Genomic DNA, 15,992 nt, shown 5'->3' on the forward strand with positions numbered 1-15,992 from the left:
CTGAGAATGGCATTTGGCCTACTGGCTGAAATGTTCAAAAACATATTACAGTGCCTGTGTTCAAGACCCTAGCTCTGGCTCTGGACTCCAACTTGCCACCAACCTTGGGGGGCAATGGTGAGCAATCAAGTAAATGAGTTTCTGCCACCCAGAGGGGAGACTGGCTGTTGGCCAGGTGGGCATTTTGGGAGTGAACCAGCAAATAATTAAAATTTATGAACTGCTTATTCCTGGAATTTTTTATTTAGTATTTTCAAACCATGAATGGCTACACAGTAAACAAAACTGCAGAAAACTAAATCATGGATTGGGGAGACTATTTCCTTCTTCAATTATTTCAATTTGAGAAATATTTCCTGAACATCAGCCCAGAGAGGTTATTTCAGTGGTTTCCCATTTCAGTTTAAACAAAAACAAAAACTTCAGATTGTAGTAAATTCTAAAATGGAAATGCACAGAGTAACATGCTGGAAGATAATAGTGGGAAATTTCCTTGATGATGTAAGGCCATATTTTGTAAAAGACATTTTAGCAGAGACCTAAAGGAGAAAAAACAAGCCATGAGAACAGGTAGAACAACATATACCAAGAACATGAGTCAAAAGGTGTTGACATATTTGAGGAAGGCCAATAGAGACAAAACTGAGTAGACGAAGGAAAAAGCAAGAGACTAAAGACATACACAAGACACAGATTGGGTAGGTTTATAGTTACAGACTTAAATATAAATTAAACCATGGCTTTAAAAATTCAAGATTTTTCATTTTATCTATATGAAAAAGGAACTGTGGTAGTAGATCAACTAGGCAATGTGAATAGTGTGCGACACAGGCAATGGCAGCTATAAAGCAGGAATTCAATCCAGAGTTTGAGAGATATAAATGAAAGCTTCATCAACAGAGTTAATAATAGACTAGACATGGATCTAGTCTAATAAAGGAAAAAGCAAATCTTAAAAGTCCTTAAAGCAGCATCTTTGAGGTGATCTGTTTATTCAAATTCAAAAGACAAGAAAAAGCCTAACCTCAACAAATGTGAGTAGACTGTAGAATAAGAATAAATTCCCAAATGAACTGATACACCAAGGGAAGTTAATACTTATTCCCCTAACATAATTAAGAGATTTTCAATTAGCTTAGCCACTGAAAATGGAAAAATTAATCAGTCCAGGATCCTTGCTTACTATAATTTTTAACAGAGAAATTACACATTCACATGCACATAGGCACAGACCATAGTAAAACTTCAAACCATGAAAACTCTTAAGATAATATAATTAGCATTTTCGCTACAAACATAGGGAACGGGAAGTATCTGAGGAACAAAAAGAGTCCTCCTCCTACTCATTGTACCAAGACTAGCGCTTCTGTACTGCCCCACCAGTCCTGAAGCATCGACTGGTTCCTTAACCAGTACTGGACATTGGCATTACCAGAAAGGCTTTATAATGTTGACATGCAGAACTAGAGAGAGAGAAAGAAAGATCTGGTAAGACACTGGACTGATAAGTTCAGGATAGACTGTGGTTAGGATGATAAATTACAAAAGCAACTGGAGAAGTGTTCATGTGCATTCTTGGTAAATCTTTAAAATATTAACAGAGCCAAATTAATTTCCATAAAAAATCTTGATGATTAACCTTGCCTAGAAGGGTTCAAACCATGAGGTAAATCCATTATAGTTAAAAATATTTCATAAATGAACATAAGTGAACTTAAGCAAGAGAACTGTACCTTATTACATGAAATTAAATGTTTAAATTAATAAAGTGATAAAACAGAAAGATTACCTTTATAAAATTATGTTTAAACTATACCTTTTTTTTTGGGGGGGGAGGATAAGGTGGTCATGTTTTCCACTGATTTTAATTCAAGTACAGTATTATTTTATGATAACACAAAATCTAAACACCTACTTAAAAAGTTTCTCCAAATAATTCTCCTAGAGAACACCAATACTTTCTGCAAACATAGGTACATACAAAACTATCTTAAGGGGCCGGCACTGGGGCACAGTGAATAAAGCTGCCACCTGTAGTGTCAGCGTCCCATATGGGCACTGGCTGGAGTCCCAGTTGCTCCCCTTCCAATCCAGCTCTCTGGTATGGCCTGGGAAAGCAGAAGATGGCCCTTGCACTTGCATAGGAGACCCGGAAGAAGCTCCTGGCTCCTGGCTCCATATCGGCGCATCTCTGGTTGTTGTGGCCAACTGGGGAGTTGAACCATCGGATGGAAGACCTCTTTCTCTCTCTGCCTCTCTTTCTCTGTGTAACTCTGCCTTTCAAATAAATAAATACATCTTAAAAAAAAAAAATACACCACTATCTTAAGGGAGTTACTTATGAGAGGCAAAAATTCCCTCATCAAAGCTTAGATTTCTAGGGACAGGCATTTGGTTTTAGCAGTTAAAACACTGGAATCCCGTAAGAGTGCAGAGGTCCTGACTATTCCTGATTCCAGCTACCTGCTAATGTAGGCTAATGTAGACAGCAGCCCAACACCTGACTCTCAGATCTATGAGAGAGACCTGGATTGAGTTCCCAGCTCCTGATCTCAGAAAAGACCAGCCCCAGAAGTTATGGGAGCTCTATTGATCTGTCTCAAACAAATGTAAAAATAAACTAAATAAACTGTTTTGTAAAAAAACCCCACAAATTTGTCAAGCTTTTCAGCATGTAAAATAAAAATCACAGATGTATTAATATGTTTTACCAAGTCATTTTAATAAACCTAAAGATTTTTATTGAAATAAATTACTTTTCGTTAGACAAAATTTTCAAATTGCATTATGTTCTTTTCATAGAAACAAAAGTAGGAGACAGAGTTCATATCTCAGGTATATTAAAGATCAGAAAGACTATAAACCTGATGTTCCTAAGTAAAACGATGCAGGCCTATTATTTCACCTCTACTCTGACTTTCTAATATCCTGAGACAGCCAAGTCTGCCTTACAGAATACAATGTTCAAAACACAAAAACTGTCAACATAAAAACATATAAAAACGACACAATTGTACTTCCTCCAAAAGAAGTCACAGTTAAAAGAATCAGAGTGTCATAATTTCCAAAATATTAGGAAACAATGCACTTTAGCAAGCTGCAAAATTATCTTCTCCAGAAATCCATAACCTATTTTTAAATGATACTGTGTGAAGTAAATAGTAAGAATGAGTAATAAAATGAAGATTAGCTCACAAGAAATATGGAAGTATATATACAAGACAAAACTCTACCCCTTATGTTATTTTTTTTTTTTTTTTTTTTTTATTTTTTGACAGGCAGAGTGGACAGTGAGAGAGAGAGACAGAGAGAAAGGTCTTCCTTTTGCCGTTGGTTCACCCTCCAATGGCCGCCGCGGCCGGCGCGCTGCGGCCGGCGCACCGCGCTGATCCGGTGGCAGGAGCCAGGAGCCAGGTGCTTTTCCTGGTCTCCCATGGGGTGCAGGGCCCAAGCACCTGGGCCATCCTCCACTGCACTCCCGGGCCACAGCAGAGAGCTGGCCTGGAAGAGGGGCAACCGGGACAGAATCCGGCGCCCCAACCGGGACTAGAACCCGGTGTGCCGGCGCCGCTAGGCGGAGGATTAGCCTAGTGAGCCGCGGCGCCGGCCCCCTTATGTTATTTTTAATTAAAATCAATTTATTTTTGATTTAGGAAATGACGTACGAGTTTTTACAATCTTCTATTTAAGAGCTGCTGAAACAAATCCTAGAAAGTTATTATCTGAGGCAGGTGTTTGCCTGCATCAAGTCTCAGCTCTACTCCCAAATCCAGCTTCTCAGTATACAAAGTAGTTGGGCCCCTGCTACCCACATGGGAGACCCAGACTGAGTTGTTGGCTCAAGGCTTCAGCTGTCCCAGGGCCAGCTTATGCACACATTTTGGGAGTGAACAAGTCAAGAAACCTTAGTCTTTCTACCTCTCTGCTTTTCAAATAAATTTTTTAAGTTATTATCTATGTTTTTTCTAATTATATCAACCACATTTGCCTTATTTGAAATTACTGATTTAAAATTCCCATATTATAATTTAATAAATAGCCAGCATGCTTCTTGTTTATGTACTCAAGAGGAGGGAAAAGTATAAGAAAAATCACATTCTATTATGTAAATTTAGATTAAAGTTATAAAATAGGCCTAACCAAAAATCTTTCTGTAAAAACAATAGGGGATATGCACATTCACAAACCACTATTTACAGAGGTAGGATCTCTCCATAGATCTTATTTATTTTTATACTGATTTCCTGATAACCAATTATAGCTTTTACCCAATATAATAAAACGCAGCATTGAAAAAAATTTGGGGATGAAAGTTATTCATTTCAGTACTCAGGTTGAGCTACCACCTGTGATGCCAGCATACCATATCAGCAACACCTGGAGTCTTGCATGCTCTACTTCCTATAGCTCCCTGCTAGTGCTCCTGGAAAAGCAGCAAGACGGCCCGAATGCTTGGAACCCTGCAACCCACATGAGAGATCCAGATGGAGTTCCAGGTTCCTGGCTTTGGCCTGGCCCAGTATGAGCCATTTCGGCCACTTGGGGGAATGAACCTACAAATGAAAGATCTCTCTTTAACTCTGCTTTCAAATAAAAATAAATCAATCAAAAAAATCCTCAAGAATTTTATCTAAATACTGATTCTTTATATACATATACATTATTTTGCTGTCCTTCAATCTGTATCTCCTAATTATACAATTCTTTGAAACTTCCAACTCCTTACTGAATATCCATACAGTGAGTGTAAAACCTAACTCTTATTTTTACAACTTCCAACAAAAAACTGGACTAAAGATATAACCGAGACCATGAATATATTTATTATATATTTTTTATGACATAGCACTCTTTTCACTTATGAAAAGTATGAAATGTTTAGCTACTCAATTACAGTGACATTTCTATTATACCAGGGATTTATATTTTTTCTCATTATATTATGCAATAAAAATGACAAGTTTCCAAAAGACTTCATTTTAACTTACTGAGAAATTTAAGTAACATTTTACAGAAGCCATGTGGATCTTACCAAAATAAAAGCAATTCAGTATCCATCTCTGGTTTCCTCTCAATAATTAGAGAATCCTGGCAACTGATTTAAAAGTCACACATCATTTTTGCCACATATTTATGATAAAAGATATTTGGACTATCTGGATATTAAAAATATTACAAGCATTAATAAAATTAAGTACCCTAAAGCTTCTTCATAAAATTTAATCACATTGATCAAGCTCAGGCAAATACTATCCATTCATATATGATTTTAACTTGAGTTTCATCAACCACATACTCTTCAACAATACTTGATGGAGATCATGGTCCATACTTTTGCTTTGCATGTCTACATATAACAATCTTCCTTTGAGCCCAACTTCAGCCTTGCCTCTGTCAACAGCTTCATTTCCAGATGAGTTGTTGCTAATTCAACAATTATTAGAGTAATGAATATGTATAAAACACAATACTTATACCCCTAAAAGTGTGAATAACTCAACCACACTTTTAAAAACCATTGTCTGAAAAGGGAGGTAATTTATTTTGGTCACTGTAACATCTGAAGAAACAGTACCGCGAGTGAATCACTTACTCCCAAACGTGGCCAAATAATCTGAAATGGTATGACCACTCCCCCAGACTTCAATGGTTGGGATCTTTTAAATGGTAACACCTAAGATAATTTCAACAAAGAATCAAAACATAAGCTACTAAATGTAACATTTTTTGATCAAAGGAACTATTTGTTTCTTATATAAAGATAAATGGTTATGAGTAAATGCTACTCATTTATAGCAATAAATTGTCTTGTTTATAAACAAAAAACTTGCTCCAAGACAAGTTTTCTGAAAGTCACAAAAAGTAATGTAAGGTCAATATTAGTTAACATAATTTTTTTCAAAGATTTATTTTTTATTTGATGGGCCTGGGGATGCGGGGACCCAGAGACAAATCTTCCACCCACTGGTTCACTCCCCCAGTGGCCACAATGGCCAGGGCTAGGCCAAGTCAAAGCCAAGAGCCAGGAACTCCACCTGGGTCTCCCACGTGGGCAGCAGGTGCCTGAGTACTTGGTCCATCTTATGATGTTTTCCCAGGCACGCTAGCAAGCAGACGTACTACAAGACCATCCCAACTTAACATAATTTAATTTTGGACTTCTTTCCAATGAATAAAAACTGGAAACAAATTTCAAATTTGACTTCAAGAAAATGTTGTGACTGAATCAACACTTTTCTTATCTAATATTATGAGTACTAATTTTCATTAACCATTTTTAAACATACTATTAAATATATAACATGTAAGTAAAACAATATGTGATTACTCATTCCAGACTCATGGGTTTAAAATTTTAAACAGCCAAAGTACTTAATACTATTCATTTTCCAAGTAATCCAACAAATCTATTAATTATATAATTAATTTACATTATTTTTGTCTGGTTTAATTATGAAAGTCTGAGAAACCCCTGTTGACTCTTTTATTAAATTTGTATATGTGCTCTTGAACTTCAGAAAAACCCCTGCAACAATGAACTCAGTTATTTAGAGCACAGACATGAATCAGAAATGAAGTAAAACTAGTTTCAGCCTAAGGGTAATTTGAAGTCTGTGTACCTTACTCACAGGTATAACTTCAAGCCCTTGACACAAAGACCTTTCCCTATTTTCAAACAAGTATTTAAAAATGAGTTGTTAAGCTTTGTTTTGCGCTTCCTCATTTTCACATTGGAGTGCCTGGATTTGAGTCCCATCCCTGCTTTCCATTCCAGCTTCCTGGGGGACAGCAGTGATGGTTCATGTCACCCATGTGGGAGATTGGAACTGAATTCTCGGCTTCTGGTTTCAGCCGGGCCCAGCTCTAACTGTTGGCAGGCATTTGGGGAGTGAAAGAGCAAGTGAGGCATCACTGTTTTTCTTAATAAAATAAGATGCATTTATGTTCTTAGCCCTTAGCAAATTAAGAAGAGGAAGAGGCCGGCACTGTGGCTCAACAGGCTAATCCTCCACCTGTGGCGTGGGTACCCCAGGTTCTAGTGCCAGTTGGGGCTCTGAATTCTGTCCCGGTTGCTCCTCTTCCAGTCCAGCTCTCTGCTGTGGCCCCGGAGGGCAGTGAAGGATGGCCCAAGTGCTCGGGCCCAGTACCTGCATGGGAGACCACGAGGAGGCACCTGGCTCCTGGCTTTGGATCGGCGCAGTGTGCCAGCGTAGCAGCCATTTTGGGGGTAAACCAATGGAAGGAAGACTTTTCTCTCCTCTCTGTCTCTCTCTCTCTCACTGTTCACTGTCTAACTCTGCCTGTCAAAAAAAAAAAAAAAAAGAGGAAGAAGAGATTTTAAGAGAAAAGTTGAGATATCCGGTTAAAGGTCTAACAGTCACTTTCAAACATGAGGGCCTAGGACAAGTCTTCTCCAGTTCACCCAGACTTACTCAAAAGAAATTTTGAGGATGGGTCCCTTAGGCTCTGGGTGATTCAAGAAGCATCTAAGTCATTCTGATGAACTCTTCAAACATCCGAAAGGTAGGGATACTAACAGGACAACACAGTCATCAATAATCAGCTCATGTGAATTTTAAAATGGCTTAACTAAGCCTCCCCAAAGAGTCATTCAAAGCACTATTTTCAGACACTTTAACAGATTTAAAGACGAGAGAAAGGACATATTTTCCATATTTTCAATGAGTTATAACCTAATATAGTGAGGCAGAAGGTTAATGGAAAGTATAAAGAATCTAAGAAATCAACAATACTCTATCAACTCTGAATACTTAAGGTAGTCAATCTATAGTCTTTCAGTACAATTACTGAAATATGTATGTTTGAGCATGAGCCATCGAAAAGTTTAAAGGACTACATTTTGTTTGAAGCAAGAGATAACTAAGTTTTAGCAGCCTTCACATGGAAAAACTGGTGAAAATGCCAAGTTCTCACAATCAAAAAAATAGAAGCTTCTGATATAGAAAAATAAAGCATGCTAAAGAAATTTCTCTTGATACTAGATAAGTCAGTTATTGCAGTTCCTTTGGTGATAATTTTAAAGCACACAAAGAATATGCAAATGAGATAATGCCCCAATGAACCAGCTATTAAATTTTTGCACCTCAAGATGCCTGAAAAGTATAGTCTAGCTGCCTTAAATAATCCAAGTTCAGACTGTGATCAATGGTCATCACAGAAGAAACTTGCAAGCAACTCAAATGCTTGGTCCATACCAACTTCCCACTCTTGCTACTATCCATGCTTTCCCCCTTCCAGCTGCTCCAGAAATGCTGAGAAACTGTGGAGAAGAGGATCTAGATGACCTGAACACACACCCTGGAATGCCATAAATTCAAGAAATAAATATTTTCCATTACATTAGCAATCAATTTGTTTCAGCAGTTTAACCTACCACCAATGAAATCTACAAACAGTTGGTGATTATATTATGGCCCATACCATGACTTTAGAGTAGGTGATGCCCAAAAATGTATTAACATCCTATTGATCTAAACCGTTTTATCAAAGGAACACATCCCCTAACATGACTATCAGTTACTAATTACTACTTACGAGAATATCACTCTAAAATCTGGATAACTACTTTTAAAATATGGGAATGTGTTCGTAAAATCCTAAGCAAAAATCTCACTGCAAATGTATCATTGTGAAAGAAGCTCAGGCCTAAAGAATCTAGAACTAAACACTACCACTATAAACATGCAGTACACATCTGGGTCTCTGCTAACAGGAATCACATGCTTGCACTGGAGGTTTAACAGGGGTTACATCTAGGCCAGGCATTCAACCTAGCAATTATCACTTAGGCTGCCTGCATCCCATATGAGAGTGCCTGAGTTCAAGTCCAAGATGCACTCCTGATTCCATCTTCCTGCTATCCTGGACCCTGAGAGCAGCAATGATGGTACAAGTAGCGGTGTCCCTGCTACCCATGTTGGGGGTATGGATTGAATACTGAGCTCCTGGCTTCAGTCCAGCCTATCTCAGAATACTGTGGGTATTTGGGGAGTGAACCAGTAAATGGTTCTCTGCTTCTCAAATAAATATAATTTTTTTCAAAAAGTTTTATCTCTAATTTATCTCTTTTTAAGAGAGAAAAGATCCTTCCCAAATGCCCTACTTTGGAGTCACCATATGTGAAAGACAAGAAAAGGAAGTAAAAGATTACTTTCATAGCTAAGATGAAGTCACATGATAATTCAACAATCAAAAGGGGTAACAGCCACCTAATTCATTCCTACAGCATTAGAGGACTGCTCCTAAACAGACATGTAACACACAGCAAATTATTCATATAAACACTAACCCCTTCCCCATTACTATCTACAGTGCACCAGGCACAAAGCCAAAAGATTAAAGAAATGATGCCTGGAGCTCTCAAACCTATTTAATCGAAGAAGCCTTGCCAGCCTTGGTGGGTAGGGGAGTGGGTAAGGACTCACTTCTAACACACCTCTTTCAGCTAAGGATCTGATAATTTTTCAGTTCATGTTCTATCTCTCAGTTCAATTAGAACCACAACACTCTGATTCACTCCACAATCTGATCTTACACTGCTAAACCAAAGTTCCCCTCCTCTGTACCTATGAAGAGATTCAACAAGGAATTTCAAATGCTTTTTCAAAATCCTTTTAAAGTCTAGTACAAGCTGTACTCTTTTGCTCTTTATGCTACTTCTCACCGTGTTCACTTGTCTCTGACTGCTATCTCCTACAAATCCACACCACAAAAGAATGCAATGTTAGAAGAGAAGAAATCATCCACTATTATCTATCTCCTGATGGATAATAAAGACTCCAAAACACAGAAATCAAGTAGTATGCTGAAAACCACATTAACTACTTTAGTAGATAAACTAGCACCGTGTTCTAAAGGCAATGGGATCAAAATCCAAAGAAAGCAGTCCCAGATCAGCAGCTACAAAAACACTGAATCTACGCCCTATAGTTGAAGGAAGCCCCTACCCAGTCCCATTCAACCCCTACCCCCTAAGTTTTAGGACAAGATAGTCAACACAATGAGATTTAAGTAGGAAGCTCACAATAGGGGAACTCTCAAACCTAACAGGACACATTAAATTAACCAGGGATTGCCCAATCAGTAGACTCTTATCTACCAGCAGCTATTTAAGCCTTACCTGACAGGTCTCCAGGCCAGCTGCAGCAGCCACATTTCCCTCTGTGCCATAAACGTCTCGCCTCAGTTTCCTGAAATTCCCAACTGGGATGGGAATATGGCCAGCAGGCACTCCCAACACCAGTATGATGCTATAGTTCTACCGTTAGTAATGTTCCCTGGGATATCCATGCATTCCCAGACCAGCCCTCTTCCAGGATAAGCTCAACACTACTGGGCAATGAAAAGGTCATCTTCACAAAAACCTTGGAGACCCCTGATGTTAACTACAAAACAGATAATTTGCTAATCTTTTTATTTTTTTTTTTTTAATGTAGAAAGCAATTCCCAAACTAGAGAACCTGGAAAGGTTTGAGTGATTCTGGTGAATATACCTGAAAAACAAAGTAGTTACAAAAAACGGAAACAAGCAATTTAAAAATATTTAAACAAATACTTTAAAACTGGTTGTAAAAATGTTTAAGCACCTCAAAATACATAGTGACTCTAGTTTTGTGCATTTATGCTATTTCAACAAGTAATTTCTGTTCCTCATTTGACTATTACTTATCTATATAGGCTTGAACATTTATAGTTTTAGAAGTTCTTCTGAGATGTTTACTGAATCATTAAAATTCACTGTACTTAAGAAATACCCACCAATTATAAAATTATTTTCCAAGACAAGAATGAAATTTTGCTACAAACATTTAATTAAGCAGCATTTATGCCTAAATTTGTGCTAGAAATGTAATGGACCTTTCTTGTTAAGGAATTTGTAAAAAGCTTAGGAAATCAAGATTAATACTTAAAACAACTGGAGTAATATTTTAATGCTAAACTACTTCTATATACGGTAAAAATAATGCAGAGAAATCAGTTTAGTCTGAAATACCAGAATAAATGTGACAAAATTACTTGACCATCCCACAAAGTTGATTTAATAGCAGGCTTCTGAAAAATAGTTACAAGGAAAACCCACTTTACCTATTAAATATGGTAAAGTTTAAGAACTATGTAAATATTTTAATAACTTTTTTCAGTAAGTGGCATCATTTAATAAACACAAAACAGTATAAAGCAATAGTTTTTATTCCTTGAGTAACATAATATAGAGGCTAAGATACACAATGAAAGCTTAAATATGAGATTAGATTATTTACCATCAACATGGTCATAGATTCTCCCTGTTGGCTGACTTTCTACTTTTCCAATGCTACCCTCATAGCTGAATTTCAGAGTAACAATACAGCTAGGTAATGTATCTGTGAATTTAATTTTATTCACGTTAGTGTTCAAGTCCTTATGGCATATCTCACAATTTTTGATCTATAAAATTTCAGTTTTCCCTATACCCTCTTGTCTTTCAGTCATACAACTGTATCACTTAGGAACACACACATTAAGAGCGAATCTGAAAAAGAAAACTAAAAAGGCCTTCATGTAGAAAATTTATTCCATTCAACAAAAAAGGAAAAGAAGTAGGATTTGAACGTGTAAGATAAAGACAGATTAGCATAACATGTAACTTTTACTTTTATCCAAAGTGTCAAATGTACACTGCACTGCCTTGGATATCTAATGAATTCCTTAGTAGTGAAAGTGACATAGCAAAGGTTAGATGACCACAGCACTCTGTAAACCCAAAAGCTTCCAATGAGACTGATGACCAATGTCACATTACTTCCTTAGCCAACTACTAAGCAATTTAAATGAAATAAGCTTCCATTTCCTCATATATGATATTTCATGGCAAGAATCACAGAATTTTATTTGTTTAGCATAGAACGTTAAAACTGAAAGCGAGTTTTCTTATCCAAACCCTTCAACATGGTAACTATTTTTAAATTGCCTACCACACAGAAAACGCTTTGATATTATGGAACAAGAATGCTGAATAAATATTTATTTCCCCTTTTATTCCCCTTCTTCTTTCCCCCTAAACCTTTCCAAAGCTAAAAATAAATGTAAAAATATTAGCAAATTTTACTAATTAATTTAGCACCATCAATTTCAGGAATACATAATAAATGACTTCATTATTTCAAAAAAACTGAATACAAGTATTTCAAAACATCGGAACTAAGAATATAAATATGAGGGTAATTCAAAAAGTTCATGGGAAAGTTTGTTTAGGTGCAGAAGGTTTTTTTAAAATTCATGCAGTTTTTTCAAAATATGCATTTTCCACAAACTTTTTGAAGTACTTCTGTATTTTCTTTAAACTTATTTCTCCAAAAAAATACAACAGAATGGTAATAAATGAATACAACTATAAATTATGTTAAGTTTGATACAGTAATTAAATGTTTCCTCCCATATCATGAGACATGTTATAATAATTCACAATAAACTGCATCTAATGGTTTGAAAACCTGTACTACCTTGATCATGACAGAATGAATATCTGAAAAATGCTGAAGTCACTGCAGCTGTTTCTCACTTATAAATCAAAGATGACATTTCAAAAGCCAAGAACTCACCTCTGCCCCTCCCAAAGGCCCACATACAATTAAGCAGAACAAGAGATGCTGGATTCCTGAATCACATTGCACAGGAAACCAAAGACATATCAGAATACTACTCAGAAATGTGTTTTGCTCCTATTGCTACCTCCCTTAAAATCATATCCAAATTATATATGTGAATGTGCTGTGAATCTGGTAATACTGAGGTATCTAAAGTACATAAGATTTAGTTTACTGTCTTATTAAAATGTTCTTAGGAAAAATATTGATAAATGATTTTGTAATTAGTTCTCAATGAATTCTTTTTCAGGGCAAAACAAGGGTATAAACTGTCATCATGTAATTTCATTTCCAAGCATCTCTTTTTAAAAGTTTTTGTCCACATAGATCTATTAGAAACATATGTCTTCATATTATGTGTCAATGAAAAGTATTCTTATTAAAAAACACTCTGGAAAATAATTTTGCTAAATGTGTCTTAAGCCAATGGTTCTTAAATTTTGGAAGGCTGTGATACTCTGAAAGAATACTAAAAGCTAAGACCGAAGAAAAATACATGCATACAGTTGCAGAAGTTCAAAAAGGCCATGAAGCCCAAGTACTATCCCTTAAATATTCTTAAAATAACTATTTACACAAGAGATACTCAGAAATATGGCTTTTAATTTTTGTATGAAGTTTTACTTCTTGTATTAAAGCTTATGAATAAAAACATAATTTGTATTTTCTTTAAGAGGTCAAAACAGGGGCCGGTGCTATGGCATAGTGTGTAAAGCTGCCACCTGCAGTGCCAGCATCCAATACGGGTGCCGACTAGAGTCTTGGCTGCTCCTCTTCAGATCCAGCTCCCTGCTAATGTGCTTGGGAAAGCACGGGAAGATGGCCCAAGTCCTTGGGCCCCAGCACCCACGTGGGAGACCCAGAAGAAATTCCTGGCTCCTGGCTTTGGATCAGCTCAGCTCCAGCAGCTGTGGCCATTTGGGGAGTGAAACAGCAGATGGAAGACCTCTCTCTCTGCCTCTGCCTCTCTGTAACTCTGCCTTTCAAATAAATAAATCTTAAAAAAATAAATAAAAGGCCAAAGCAAATTTTGAAAAAGAAATCTCTAGAGCCCACATTATGCTAGGCATTATGTTTTTGTTTTTTTATAATTTGAAGAAATCTAAAACCTGAATACCTATTCAATTTAGCTTCAATAACCTTACTTGTTTGGTTAAAAATATATTGAGATGTATATATGTTGTCCATGTATAAAGAAACTGACAGGGCCAGCACTGTGATGCAGCAGGTTAAGCCTCCACCTGTGATGCCAGCATCCCTTATGGACACCAGCTCCACTCCTTGCTGCTCCACTCCTGATCCAGCTCCCCGCTAACGTGCCTGGGAGAGCAGTGGAAAATGGCCAAGTGCTTGGACCCCTGTACACACGTGGGAGACCAGAAAGAAACTTCTGGCTCCTGGCTTCAATTTGGTCCAGCACTGGCTGCTGCGACCATTTTGGGGATAAACCAGCAGATAGAAGACCTCTCTCCCTCTGTAATTCTGCCTTTCAAATAAAACAAACTTTTAGAAGAAAATGACATTAGATTGATTATACACGGTCCAAAATATTTCAGGTTAAATATTTTTCATATGACACATTTTCAAGGGCAATAATTTTAGGAATAGAAATTTTTAAAAAAGGAAATAAATTACCAATGAATTATATCTATAGAAAATAAGAAACATTAAATATAAATGAAATCATCACTAATGTAGGTAATCTCCACAATCTTATTTATTCTATAATCTTAAAGAAGAAAATGTCAAGAACCTTTCTCATGAAAGACAATAATATTTGTGGATAAGAAATGCTTGAAGATAGGGAGGGGGCAAAACAGTTTCCTGAAAATAATGCTGTTTTTCTTTGCTTATCTCCAGAGTCTTTAGCCATTAACTAAAAGAAAAACATATACAGAAGTAATAAATGCAAAAACATTCATCAATCCAATATTATCAGAAAATACTTTAATCAGTTGATGCCATTTGAATGATGAATACTTTTAAAATAATAAAAGAATTCAGGAATACATTTAATATAAAGCATTAACCTATTTCCAATGGTTCCAGAGAATAATTATTTTTATCATTAAGTAAGCAGAATGGCCATTTTAATTCTTGAGCTATGTAAAAGCATTCAGTTAATTTAATTTTTAAATTAATTTCACCTTAAACTATGATAATCAACTGGAACCACTGAAACACCTACTTAGAAATAAGTTAATATCTACTGAAAAACTTAAAAAAATACTAAAGTAATGGATTTATTAAAAGGTTCTCAGGCATGAAAACTCACTTTAATATTTTAACTCCTCAATATTCAAAACCGCTAGTACTCTAAAATGAAATTGGAGAATCTGATCACACAATAGAATGTAAACAAAATATTTTATCTCTGATACAGGGAAGGATGTACTGGTAGGATAAAATTAATTGGCACTGAATTAGTAAGCAAGCCAGTTTTCTGCTTGCCATATGGATCCATTATCATGGATGCTTTGTAAACAGACATATCAAGGTAAATTACAATAATACTCAGAATTTTGGACAATGTCTAAAAAATTTTAGATTTATAGCTGACATGCAAACTATGCACCAATAAACAATGTGAACACACCTCAAAGAGAAAAATCAAAGTACCATATTACTTACAAGTAAAACTTTTAGACTATCATAGTCAATTCTGAACCCACTCTCTAGGGAAAAGGGAAAATGTTCATAAATTCAACTGAACCTGAAAAGAATTAATGGAAGAAATGGTGGAGGTCCACATAAGAGGAAGGTGGTTTGGAGAGATGAAAGGTGGAAAACGAGAGAGAGAAAGATGGAGAAAGGAAACAGGATAAAATCCTGGACAAGACCAAGGTTGTTCAAGCTTTGAGTATTTGTGACACTTTGTAAACTAATACACATTCTGTTTCATAATGTTATCTTTATCTTCATTTTTCTCCCCTAAAAGATCCTTGATTTAAATACCAGTATCAAAATCAACATTTATTTTACTTACTAGATTAAGCCCTGAACCTGGTACTAGTTCCAAGCTAATCTAGATAGTTCTTTTGGCTTTGTTTTAATGGGTATATATTTCTTCTTATGTCTGTTTCTTGCACTGTCCAAGATGACAACATGATTTTGCAGTACAAGTTAAAGAAACTGCACATCTGTGCAGTTCAAACATTTTAGATACAAAATGACTTGCTAATACTAACTCTGAATTCCATACAACAGCCTACCTGACTTTCCAAATCAAAACAATAGTAGTGGCACCTGGTGATGTTACTTATCAAAGAAATTTTTATGTTTTTATAACAATAAAGTAAATGAGAAATCTATATTGTTTTAAAGATAAAAGAGAGGACCTCCAGA

General features: G+C 36.2%; 1 protein-coding gene across 14 annotated transcripts in view; it reads right to left on the reverse strand.

Annotated features, from left to right (window-relative positions):
• PAN3 (poly(A) specific ribonuclease subunit PAN3) overlaps positions 1 to 15,992 on the reverse strand; it is a 153,145-nt gene that overhangs the window by 61,853 nt on the left and 75,300 nt on the right. The window lies entirely within an intron of this gene.

Source organism: Oryctolagus cuniculus, chromosome 9 (genome assembly GCF_051225735.1).
Source record: "Oryctolagus cuniculus isolate XC-2025 breed Fujian yellow rabbit chromosome 9, ASM5122573v1, whole genome shotgun sequence".
In the NCBI taxonomy this organism is placed as follows: Eukaryota; Metazoa; Chordata; class Mammalia; order Lagomorpha; family Leporidae; genus Oryctolagus; species Oryctolagus cuniculus.